The sequence below is a fragment of the Equus asinus genome, chromosome 24, assembly GCF_041296235.1.
Source record: "Equus asinus isolate D_3611 breed Donkey chromosome 24, EquAss-T2T_v2, whole genome shotgun sequence".
NCBI lineage: Eukaryota > Metazoa > Chordata > Mammalia > Perissodactyla > Equidae > Equus > Equus asinus.
Genome location: NC_091813.1, coordinates 1,617,066 through 1,629,638, shown reverse-complemented (window position 1 = coordinate 1,629,638; position 12,573 = coordinate 1,617,066).

Sequence of the window (12,573 nt, the reverse complement as noted above, 5' to 3'; positions counted from 1 at the left end):
CAAAAAAGCCACAGTGAGAAATCTACCCTCTGAAACCGACGAAGATGGACAACAGAGGCTAGCTCAGGTGGCAATTTTTAAGGAAAAATAAAAGGAAGTGCGTGGAGACCTGGGGAAAAAGCAACACGGAGAAATCTACCCTCTAGAACTGAGAAAGAAGCGCAACAGAGGCTAGCTCAGGTGGCAATCTTTAAGCAAAAAAAATAAGATAAAAAAATACAATGGCGAGGAGACCCGGTGAAAAAGCAACCCTGAAAAAGGTACCCTCTGAAACTGAGGAAGCAGGGCAACAGTGCCTAGCTCAGGTGACAATCTTTAAGCAAAAGAAACACACAAGGGCGTGGGGAGCTGGCGAAAAGGCAACACTGAGAAATCCACCCTCTGAAACGGACGAAGATGGGCAACAGAGGCTAGCTCAGGTGGCAATCTTTAAGCAAAAGAAACACACAAGGGCGTGGAGACCTGGGGAAAAAGCAACACGGAGAAATCCACCCTCTGAAACTGAGGAAGATGGGCAAGAGAGGCTACCTCAGGTGGCAATCCTTAAGCAAAAACAAAGCACAAAGGCGTGGAGCCCTGGGGACAAAGCAACCCTGAAGTATCTACCCTCTGAAACTGAGGAACATGGGCAAGAGAGGCTAGCTCAGGTGGCAATCGTTAAGCAAAAACAAAACACAAAGGCGTGGAGACCTGGGGAAAAAGCAACCCTGAAATATCTACCCTCTGAAACTGAGGAAGATGGGCAAGAGAGGCTGGCTTCAGGTGGCAATCTTTAAGCAAAAGAAACACACAAGGGCGTGGAGGCCTGGGGAAAAAGCAACACGGAGAAATCCACCCTCTGAAACTGAGGGACATGGGCAAAAGAAGCTAGCTCAGGTTGCAACCTTTAAGCAGAAAAAAAACACAAGGGCGTGCAGACCTGGCAAAAAAGCCACAGTGAGAAATCTACCCTCTGAAACCGACGAAGATGGACAACAGAGGCTAGCTCAGGTGGCAATTTTTAAGGAAAAATAAAAGGAAGTGCGTGGAGACCTGGGGAAAAAGCAACACGGAGAAATCTACCCTCTAGAACTGAGAAAGAAGCGCAACAGAGGCTAGCTCAGGTGGCAATCTTTAAGCAAAAAATAAAAAATAAAAAAATACAATGGCGAGGAGACCCGGTCAAAAAGCAACCCTGAAAAAGGTACCCTCTGAAACTGAGGAAGCAGCGCAACAGTGCCTAGCTCAGGTGACAATCTTTAAGCAAAAAAAAAAAACAAAAAACAAAAAACAAAAAACAAAACCCACAATGGAGTGGAGACCCGGGGAAATCAACACTGAAAAATACAAAAAGAATGGAAGACCAATAGACAGAGCAGGCACTTTCACCTGGGGTGGAGGAGGTAGGCATGGATGACCGATAAGCGCATGAAAAGATGTGAGCTGTTCCCTGGAAAAGCAAGTGAGAAAATTAGAGGGAGACATTGTGGGGACACATGGGTGAGACTGCCTTCTTCCAAATACCGGAACAGGATCAAACTGCTAGTCAGGTCGCGGAGAAGCCAAGTCAGTCACTCACGCCTCACTGGTGGTGAAGGGAAACGGTATGGCCTCTGTGAAAAAGGGCGTGGCGTGTTCCAAAACTGACACGCCGCGGAAACAACCACCGAAAGTGGCAACCTACATAAGCCTTTGGTGTATCTTGCCTCCTAAGAGCGTCTGTATGTAGCTGGAGCCTTGGGTCGTTAAGGCTTCCACAGTGATCTGTGGTGGGTGGGTGGGGGGGGGGGGGCCTTGGGCCTTGGGGGTCTCCGCTGGACCTCCAGGAAGTCAGCTTTTGTGGAGTCCCGTGAGTCCTTCCAGGGAGGGAGGCATCCAACCCGAGGGTGGTCTGGAGGGCACCACTCCCACCACTCCCGGGGGCTGGGGCGGGGGGCGGGGTGGGGGCTGCGGCCACGTTCCTGTTCATTCACACAGAATCCGGGGCATGAATGTTCTTAGCAGCTCTGTTCCACACAGCCCCACACTGGAAACCACACAGACGTCCTGCGAGTCCCATCCCTTGCTCATGTCGCCGGGGCTCCGGAGGAGGGCCACTCTGTAAAAGCGGCCGCCAGATGGCGCCCAACGACCGGCGCGGAGGGGTCAGCGGGAGGGAACCGGGTCACCAGCCAGCGAGAGTGCACAGCCTGAGCCCACCGCCGGGTCAGGTCTCTCTCTGTCTCTGTCTCTGTCTCTGTCTCTGTCTCTCTCTGTCTCTGTCTCTGTCTCTGTCTCTCTCTGTCTCTCTCTCTCTCTCTTTCTCTCTGGGCCCGCTTGGGGCGGCCGGGAGGTCACCACGTGAGGCCCCAGGGTGTCCACCTCGGAGCTCCCAGGCAGCACAGGGCAACCCTGGGCGCAGAAGGAGGTGTTGGAAAATCGGCGGGGAGGGGGGTGGGGTGGGTGGGCTTGCCAGGAAGGGGACAGACTCCCCACGTGACTTCTGGGCCGGGCCGGGCGCGGGGCTGCCGGCTGGCTGACGCGGACAGAGGTGGAAAAGTCCCCGGAGATGCCACGGGGCAGGCCGGGGCTGCCGGCCCCCGCTTCCCGGAGCGGCCCGAGCACTTCCCGGGCTCCCGGGAGGACTTAGAAAATCACGGCGGGGTGGGGGGTGGGGGTCGCTGTCAAACCGAAACCATGCACGTCATCAGAGAAGGACCGTGACGACGGAGGAATTGTCCGCAGTCTGTCAGGAATTGTGTGCAGCCTGTCACTTCCGGCCCAGAGGGTCTCTCTAAGGCAGACGGACAGACAGAGCCCACAAGTCGTAGAGGAAAGGACCGAGCCGCTTGGCCGCGGAAAAGTTTACAACACAAAACAGGTCTCCCTCCGCACGGGGCCACAGCAAAGCCCAAAGACGACACACGGGGGGGAGCATGGGTGCAGATGCACGTGTGGTGATAAGAATATGGATTTCAGCAGGGCTTCCCGTCCTCATCAACAAGCAGAAGCACCCAAATGGTGGGGGTTGGGGGGCAGAGACCTCACAGCCATTCCCTCCACAAATCGAGTTCCCCGGGACATCCTCACAGCGCCGTGCTGTGAGTGTGTGTGGGTGTTTAAAATGGAGTAAATGTGGACGTGGAACTGCTCCGTGAAACCAAAATAACAACAGTCGTAGATCTTCTTTGGTCATTTAGAAAATTCTTTTTTTTTTTTTTTCCCCAGCGGTGCACGTATTTCCCTTCCAAAAAAGAAGAACGGGAAAGGAGATGTTAAAGGCAAGCAGAGAGAGGAAAACTGTTGCAAAACAAAAGCTGAGCTCCCGTCCGAGGGAGGCCTCCTCCATTGGAGGCCTAGGAAATCATTCTGACAAAATGGAGGATCTCTGTCTTTGGTGTCGATTCCCTCAGAGGTCAAGAGAAACATTTTCCAATGTCTTTATCAGGAGGAGACTAGAAGTTAGAGAAAAGTATCCTTTCGGGAGTGAGAAAAACAAATTCTGATTTTGCATCAGCTTCCCTCCGATCTTGAAACTCATTGACTTGATTCCATTCTGTCGACGGAAATAATCCGGAACCAATCTATCCGTGAAAATCGGGGTGCGTTTATTCTGAGCTAAAATGTGAGGACTGTGGCCCGGGGCCTTTCTTCCCGAAGGAAGAGAGGGTGCCCGGGAAGTGGGGTGTACAGAGTGCTTCTAGACCCCCAGAGAGGACGTTTCACATAGGATCGAAAGGTCCCTTGGATGATAGTCGCGAGACTGCTCTGTCGGCACAGCGATCGACAGACACTGCTGGGTGGCAGGTCTGTTGTCTGGGCCTGGGTGGTCACAGGGGAGCCGGATGGTCAAAGGTGAGCGCAACCATCCGCTCCTAGCCTAAGGAAAGATGCCTCTCCTTAAGGAAAGGCCCGAGCACGGGGAAGCTGCTCCTTTCCCTTAAGGGCATTGGTTCTTGCCGTAGGAAATGTGTAAAGCGGATCTACGATGCGATGCGTGCTCGACGGCCACGTCAGGCCCTTTTCGAAAAACACTGTCAGGCCGAATTAGGCCGACACCCAATGGCTTCCTCATAGACTCCCATAGATCCTATCGCTCGCCATTTCTATCTGTCCACTCGTTCCAATTTTAGGCCACTTGACCACGAACAGGCCTTTTTCTCAGATTATTTTCCCCGTGAAACTTTGATCACCTTTTCACAGACAAAACGATCTTTACTTTTTAGGCCCTCTTGCCTGAAGGCAGCCATCTCACTTTCCTTGAACACAAAGATGTTTCCCATATTCACTTTTAGTGGCTTTTTGTTTTGTTTTGTTTTGTTTTGAGGACGATGAGCCCTGAGCTAACTGCTGCCAATCCTCCTCTTTTTGCCGAGGAAGGCTGGCCCTGAGCTCACCTCCGTGCCCATCTTCCTCTATTTCATATGTGGGACGCCTACCACCACGTGGCTCGCCCAGCGGTGCCACGTCCACCCCCGGGATCCGAACTGGCGAACCCCGGGCCGGCGAAGCGGAACAGGCACACTTAACCAGCGCGCCACCGGGCCGGCCTAGTGGCTTTCATCGCATTTGTTAAGTAGATTTTTTAACCCTCACGAACCTTAATTTTGGTGAAAACTAAGAAGCCAGCAATTAGGAACTGTCCTTCCCATGAGCATTCCGTCGCTTGGCCAATGTCTAAACACTTGGCCACTTTTAGAAACATGGGATTTCATAGGTTTATCTTTTCCTTCGCTTTATTTGATTTCATCTCACTTTAGTTTTTGGGTGAGGAAGATCGGCCCTCACAGAGCTAACGCCTGTTGCCAATCTTCCGTTTTTGTTTTTTTTTTCCCCCCTCCCGATTTTTCTCCCCCAATCCCCCCCATGACATAGTTGTCTATCTTAGTTGAGGGCCCTTCCAGTTGTGGCATGTGGGACGCCGCCTCCACACGGCCCGACGAGCGGTGCCGTGTCCGTGCCGTGCCCGGGATCTGAACCGGCAAAACCCTGGGCCGCCGAAGGGGAGCTTGTGAACTTAACCACTCGGCCACGGGGCCGCCCCTGTCCGTGGACTTTTTTATCACCTGATTTCACCTCGCAAAACTTCAAAGCTTCAAGTTATCAGAGAGGTTTGGGAAGTTGTTTTTATTAATTTAATTAATTTATTTTTCGAGGAAGACGAGCCCCGAGCTGACACCTGCTGCCAATTCTCCTCTTTTTGCCCCGGGAGAGTGATCCCGAGCTAACATCCGTGCCCATCCCCCTCCCCTTGATAGGCGGGACGCTGACCACAGCGTGGCTCGCCAAGCGGCGCCACGTCCGCACCCTGGATCCGAACCTGCGAACCCCTGGCTGACAAAACGGAACGTGCGAACTTAACCGCTGTGCCGCCGGGCTGGCCCTTCGGGAAGTTATTTTCAGGACACGGGCCATAAACTAGAATCACCGCTACAGGTTTATCGGAGCGACATCAGCGTTCGTGGTGGATTGAGTCGTCCCCTCTGTCTCTCCCCTCCAGGGCACAACCAAAGGGACGTCTATCGACCCACCCACCAAGGATTCCCCCCCCCCCCCCCGCACGGCACAGCAGGATGCCTGAGAGATCCACGCAGCCCTACAGCGGCAAGTCACATTCGCACAGTCAAAATTCAATGGCAGAGACAAAACGTTAAGGTCAGTGAGAGGGAAGAGAATAACCGGCCCAGGAGCAACGGTGTGAAGAACACGGAGAAGACGGGTCCTAGACGCCGGGGTCCCCGGAGCAGCGATTTCATCAGAGGCCCGCAAACGTCCACGATCTCCACACCACGTTTATGGCCGACTGCGTGCGTGGGTCCTTTGGAATCGACCAGGCTACCGTCCGGGCCACTTTGGGACATCGTGTCCAGCTGCCCCGAGCGGTGGAGCTGTCGTTCAAGTGTAAGATGGGGCCCGTCCGGGGAGAGAATGGGGACGGGGAAAGGGAGGCCGCGGGAAGTCACAGAGTCTGAGGTGTTCGGGGGAGACTGACTCTTCTGAAGTGGAGGTGGTAGAAGGAGAGCAGCAGGATTTTTGGATTTTTGTTCCCTCTGTTAGGTATCTGGGTCCGGAGGAGAGTGGGGCGGGGGGGGGGGCGGGTGGTGGTGGTGGTGGTGGGTGTGAGGCTGAGGCGGGGCTGGTGTTTCCTTTCCGAGTCAGGTGGAAGAGCTCCTCCAGTGGAGGTTTTTAGACAAGGGGTCTGGTCTGGCAGGATGGGAGGTTGCGGGTTGAGCCACAGGGGAATCTGTCGTAGCTCAGACTCGGGCCTTTGAAGAAATAGACAGAGAGAGGAGTTTTGCTCTGTCTGTCACCGCAGCCGGCACCTCAGGAGCAACAACAGGAGGCTTCCCGAATGAGTGAAGGGGCAGGAGCCAGCGTGCCCCGTGCCTCTCTCAGCCCTGCGCCGGCAGGGAAGGAAGCAGGCAGGCAGGCCTCAGGGCTACTCCCGTCCTACTGCCCGGTGGTCCCTGTCCCGGCCCCGCCCCCACTCTCCCCCTGACCCTCACCGCTCCCCAGCCCTCTTCTCAGCCAGAGAGGCGATGGGGGGGGGGCGGTGCGGTCCCAGAACAAGTTTCCTCTCATCCGCCATCATCTTGCCACCCTGACGACTTGGCCTAAGATCCGGCCTAGGCTGTACCCTGAGATCCGGCCTAGGCTGTACCCGTGTGTGGTTTTCCTGTGGACAAGGGGGCCGGTTCACCATTTCGGAAGAAACCCCTAGCCTTCCACTGCCGAGTCGCCAGCCTGGGAGGGGGGGGGGGGGGGGGGGGGGGGGGAGGTCAGGCCCATTCATTCCGATGGGCCTGGCGTCAGGGCTTCATTCAAGTGCAGGAAGCTCTCTCCCATGGCCTCGGGCTTTTTTCCATTGAACGGCTTTCTTCAATTCCCCCACCCTTAGGCCGCAGTCCACCAAGGGCCGGGAGGCAGGGAGGGAAGATGTTGGGGCAGGGTGGCTGTCTGAGAAACTCGCCTCATCTGGGGCAGAAAGAGTGCCCCCCTCCTTTCTCTAACCCTACTAGACTGCTTGAGGATCACGGACGGTTTGGCTCATCGATGAGCCCTGCGTTATGGGCCCGGCAAGCAAACTCCTAACGGGCAACCCGCCGCTCTAGGCGTGTGTGGGTTTTTTGATCTTTCACCTTCAAGTTCGCACGACATCGGTCCGTGTCCCCCGCCCCGGCTTCCCATGGGAAATCCTCCGTCTCTTTCCACAGACTCACTGGCGACTTCACACAGTGCCTGCCTCCTCCTCCTTAGGAAGGAAGGAAGGAAGGAAGGAAGGAAGGAAGGGAGGAAGGAAGGAAGGAAGGAAGGGAGGGGCTGACCCCGTGGCCGAGCGGTTGAGTTTGCACGCTCCGCTTCAGCGGCCCGGGGCTTGGAAGGTTCGGATCCTGGGCTCGGACACGGCACCGCTCATCAAACCACGCTGAGGTGGCGTCCCACACGGCAGAACCAGAGGGACCCTCAAAGAGAATATAGAACTAGGTACTGGGGTGCTCTGGGGAGAAGAAGAAGAAGGAGGAGGAATAAAAAGAAAAGAAAAGATTGGCAATGAGCTCGGGTGCCAGTCTTTAAAAAAAAAAAAAAAAAAAGAGGAAGAAAGATGGACAAACAGGAACGAATCCCACTGACGGCACCTCCAAATGGTGGGGGGCAGGGGGGTGGGGGGGGTGGGGAGTGGCATCATCGGGCCAAGGGTGACTCTAAGCGTGATCCCGCGGTTGTGTTATTTGACATTTTATCGAATCGATTTATTATTTTATTTTTGAGGAAGATGAGCCCTGAGCGAACATCTGCCACCAATCCTCCTCTGTCGGCCGAGGAAGACTGGCCCTGAGCTGACATCCGTGCCCATCCCCCTCTACTTTCCAGGTGGGACGCCTGCCACAGCGTGGCTCGCCAAGCGGTGCCGGGTCCTGCGCCCGGGATCCGGACCGGCGAACCCGGGGCCGGCGGAGCAGAACGTGCGAACTTCACCGCCGCGCCACCGGGCCGGCCCCCGGAGTTGTTTTGAAAATCCAGTAAGGGGCTGGCCCCGTGGCCGAGTGGTTAAGTTCGCGCGCTCCGCTGCAGGCAGCCCAGTGTTTCATCGGTTTGTTCGGATCCCGGGCGCGGACACGGCACTGCTCATCAAACCACGCTGAGGCGGCGTCCCACATACCACCGCTAGAAGGACCCACCGCGAAGAACACACAACTACGTACCGGGGGGCTTTGGGGAGAAAAAGGAAAGACAAAAAATAAAATCTTCCAAACTCCAATAAAACTTTGAGTGAAGACGACGAGGAGGATGCGAAACGTATCTCACGCCTCCGAGCCGAGCCGTCCGTTTAGGTTTAGGAAGGGGGACGAGGACCCTTTGTAAGCGACATCCCTTTTTAAGCACCATTCTAAACCACAGAACAGAACTCCCTCTCCTCGACCCGGAGCGAGGAGGTTCCTGGGTGTGTCAGAGAGGGTCACGTCCTCTGCAGCACGAACGAACCGCCAGGGTTCGGCCACGGGAAAGAATTTCTTCCTCTCCAGGGGGACTAAAAGTCACCGACGGCAGCGGGCGTAGGTGCTATCCTTCCCGTCCAGGAAAGGCAGGGAGAACTTCAGCCGTGAAGAGAAGGAGGTCTTCCTCACTCCCCGTTTTGGGAGGGCCCCTTTGGCAGGGGAGTTTTGTCTCCTGATTTCAAGTCAGGAAGAAAAGGGAGAGAGAGAGAGAGAGAGAGAGAGAGAGAGAGAGTGTGTGTCCTTCTCGTGCCAGGTCGGTCTGAGGGGGACCTCCTCTGGTTTCCTCCCTTCCCAGGGAACGCCGTTCGCTCCTTCTTCTAGAAAAAGCTCCCAAAGCACCACCGCCCAGGATGGTCGACCTACGCCCATCGTCCCTCCTTTCCCAATCATTTCTACCGCGACAGAGGGACAGAGGCCCCTGCCCCATCCCCATCCCCACCCCCACCCCCATCGCCTGCCTCCTTGATGGCCAAAGGAGCTGCCTCTGAGAATGGAACGGGGCTTGGAAACCTTCTAGAGGGGTGACTCTCACCTGCCTGCCTGCTGGGAAAAGCACCACGCTGTCCATCGGACTGCTCTTTTGGGCAAACGTAGGCGTGCCACATAGCGATCGACAGCTATGGCGGGGGGGGGGGGGGGGGCGGGGTGGCGTGGTGGTGCCCAGGATCCACGACACGTGACGGCTGCGGAGCACGACAGCCCTAAGACCTTGAGGGAGACGGGGTGGCGCGTGAATCCTTTCGGAACGAGAACGACAGGAAACGCTGACGGGGACGTGTTCTCCTCTCGAGAACACACCAACGCCTCGCACGGTGTCTGACCCGGGGTGCCTCTGACTTTTGTCATCAGAGACGATCCTCTCGACCGCCCCTCACGCTTTGGGGAAAAGGGGAGAGGGACTCGGTAGCACGGGAAAAGCCATCCATCCGCCCTTCCTTTCCGTCTTCACGGCTCCTTCTCGTGGAAAACGAGGAAGCCGTCCGGAGGAACGGAACACTGACCCGGGCCAAAGCGTGGCCCAGCCTGAGCCTCCAAAACCTTCTGCTAAGTGAGAGGTGCCAGACATCCAAGGCGACCTACGTTGCGATTCCACACAGAGGAGAGAGCTAGAACGGTCCAACCCTAGAGGGCGACAGCAGATGGCGGCGGCGGCGGCGGCGGCAGCGGTGGTGGTGATCGTGGTGGGGCAGATCCGGGAGTGGGGCCGTTTTTTCTTTCGGGGGGAGGGGATGGAAACGGAAACCTTCTGGAAATAGATAGCCATGACGGATGCGCCACCTTGGGGAGAGAGACTCCCGAAGGCCACTGGCTTGTGCCCCGTGGAAAGGATGGATTCGGTGGGATGGGAATTCTACCTCCGTGTAGAGCGTGTGGTAAACCACGAGGTAGGTGGGTGGGTGGCCTCCCTGCCTCGCCTCCACCTAGACGTCCACACACAGAGACCGACGAGGGAGGGAGGGAGGGAGGGAGAGAGACAAGACTGACAGAGGCCGAGGCCGAGGCCGAGGCAGTGAGCGAGTAAGTGATCGACCCTGGCCATAGGGATTCCTCAGAGGGCGTCTCTTGGCTCCCCAAACGAAGAATGTGTGTGGAGATCGAGAAAGATCACCGACCTAGGAGAACCAGCAAGACTTCCTCACCCGCCAGAGAGCCGCTGGGCCCCTGCCGTCCCTGCCACCGCCACCCCTACCCCTCGCCTTTGGCAGCGACGCCAACGAAAGGCAGGCAGACGAGTGGGAGAGTCGTGTGGTGGTGTCCCCCAAGGAAGGTGGGTCCATGCCGACGAGCGGTCGTCGGCGTGTGGAAAAGCCAGAGGCGGGCTGACTAGAAGGAGGGCGTCCTGGAGGAAGGGGCCAGGGTGTGAGGGAGAGAGGCCTGTTCCTCTTCCCCTGTCGGTCCCAAGTCAGGGGCCCAAAGGAGGAAAGCTGTCCGTTCCTTTCCGACTCGGACGGTTCGGGCGGAACCGACCGATCCCCGCGGCGGCGCAGTCGGGGCTTTCTGGACCAGAACCCCTCTCTCTGTCGCCTTTCGACCACACGCACGCTTTAGAGGCCAAGGGAAAATGGATCGGGTCTCTCTGTCTCTCTCCCTAGAAAACAAGGGGCCGGGGGCCGAGCCCGTGGACGAACGGTCAAGTAGCGCCCCCCACCCCGGCCCCCGGCTTCGACGGCCCAGGTTTTCACCGGTTCGGATCCTGGGCGCAGCCCCAGACCCAGCATCGCCCTTCAAGCCACGCCGAGGCGGCGTCCCACATGGCAGAAACGCGAAAGACCTACCACTGGAACCTACAACTATGGACGGGACGGGACGGGACGGGGCGGGGCGGGGCGGGGCGGGGCGGGGGTGGGGGGGGCGGCTTTGGGGAGCAGGAAGAAAGAAAAAATAAAAGAAACACAAGGACGGTCATCGCGATAGTTCTTTCCACTTCCATCCATATGTTAACAGGACCCAAGTTTCCCGACCTCCATTTGGATGTATGTTAACTAAATGGAGAAGCTATTCAAAGGACTCCTCTAAAGAAGTCCACGTTCTTCTTTCTAAATGATAATGAAAATCATTGTCACCACCGCTCTTCCGACCCTCCATGTCCAGACGGCCTCCCGCCCCTCCCCTATCCCCAACTCCCGCCCCGCCCCGCGCCGACCCCCGACCCCGGCATTCTCCACGCCCACCTTTCCCTCTCCACTCCTACCCCCCCCCCCCGTCCCCCGCCGCCCGGGACACCGCACCCCGCGCCCCCCCCCCCCAATCCAGGCCGGGCCACCTGGTCGACCTCCTCGAACACTATATAAGAGGATGCCGGGCAGCAGGTGGCGCCCGACAAGCGGCCTCCTCACCGGCCGGACGGATCAGCCTCGCGGGGGCGGGCGATGGGGAGGCGTTCGTCCAGGTCAGGTCAGGTCGGGGGAGGGAGGATGCCGCGCCGGCCGGCCTGGTGCGTGGCCTGGTCCCGATCCACCCCGCGTCTCGTTTCTCGGGCCGGGACGAGTACAGGCGGGGAGGCCGACTCGGTCACGGAAAGCGGCCTTGGGGAGGTTTTGGCGAACGTCCCTGTCCCGGGGCCGTCTGCCGACTAGGGGACGGAGTCCTCCTCCATGCTCCTTCTCGCCCCCAGTCGGGCGGGTTGTGGGTCGCGCGGTCGACTTGGCCATTTCCCCGGAGGCATCCTGCCTGCCGGGGCTCCCTCCCTCGGGCCGGTGCGAGCGGTCCTCGGGCGGCCCGGGAATTTGGGCCGCAGCGAACGAACGAACGAAGCCCGTCCCTCCTGCGTCGGCACCGATGAGACACAGCCCTGGTGGATGGAGCCGCTTTCCTCGGGTTTCCTTTTGCTTTCGGCCGCTGCTGCCACCAAACCTCCCTAAACGATAGGAATGAAAACGGGAACCGTTGGCATAATAAAAGCGTTTTGGTTGGCGTGTTTCTTGGCTTTTGGGGACTCGAGAGGTATGATGGATGATCTCCGATTGACGTTGGGAAGGTCTATTTCATCCCAGTCGCACGAACCCCGAAAACGTGGCGGCTGGACGAGGGAGGGAGGGAGGGAGGGAGGGAGGGAGGGAGGGAGGGAGGCCAACCACGGGATTTCCGCACGACCAGCTGATGGACACGAGCGCCCCGTGAGCCGGGCGGAGGGCAGCCGCCCGGGTCTCGCAGCTACGTGCCCGCGGAACCCTCGGGACTGCGAGAAGCCGGAGCGACCCGCAGCCATGTGGCGCTCGGCGCGGACATCTGGTCGACCCGCGCGCCACGGGACCCGGGGCCCGAGTCCGGGCCGGGCCGCCGGTCGACCCGGCAGGGCGTCGGCCACCGGGGAGCCGCACCCGCGAGTCCGCGGGGTCTCTGGAGCCGACGGAGGCCGGGGAGCCCACCCAGGCCGCCGAGAGCCCCGCGTCCCCGCGGCGCTCGGCGCGGACATCTGGTCGACCCGCGCGCCGCCGGACCCCGTGGCTACGAGTCCGCGGGGCCTTCGTAGCCGACAGAGGGCCGGGAGCGCACCCAGAACACCCAGAGCCCCGGGGCCCGGCCCCGAGCGCCGCGGACATCTGGTCGACCCGCGCGCCCCAGTCCGGGGACCAAGTCCGGGCCGGGCCGCCGGTCGACCCGGCAGGGCGGCTGC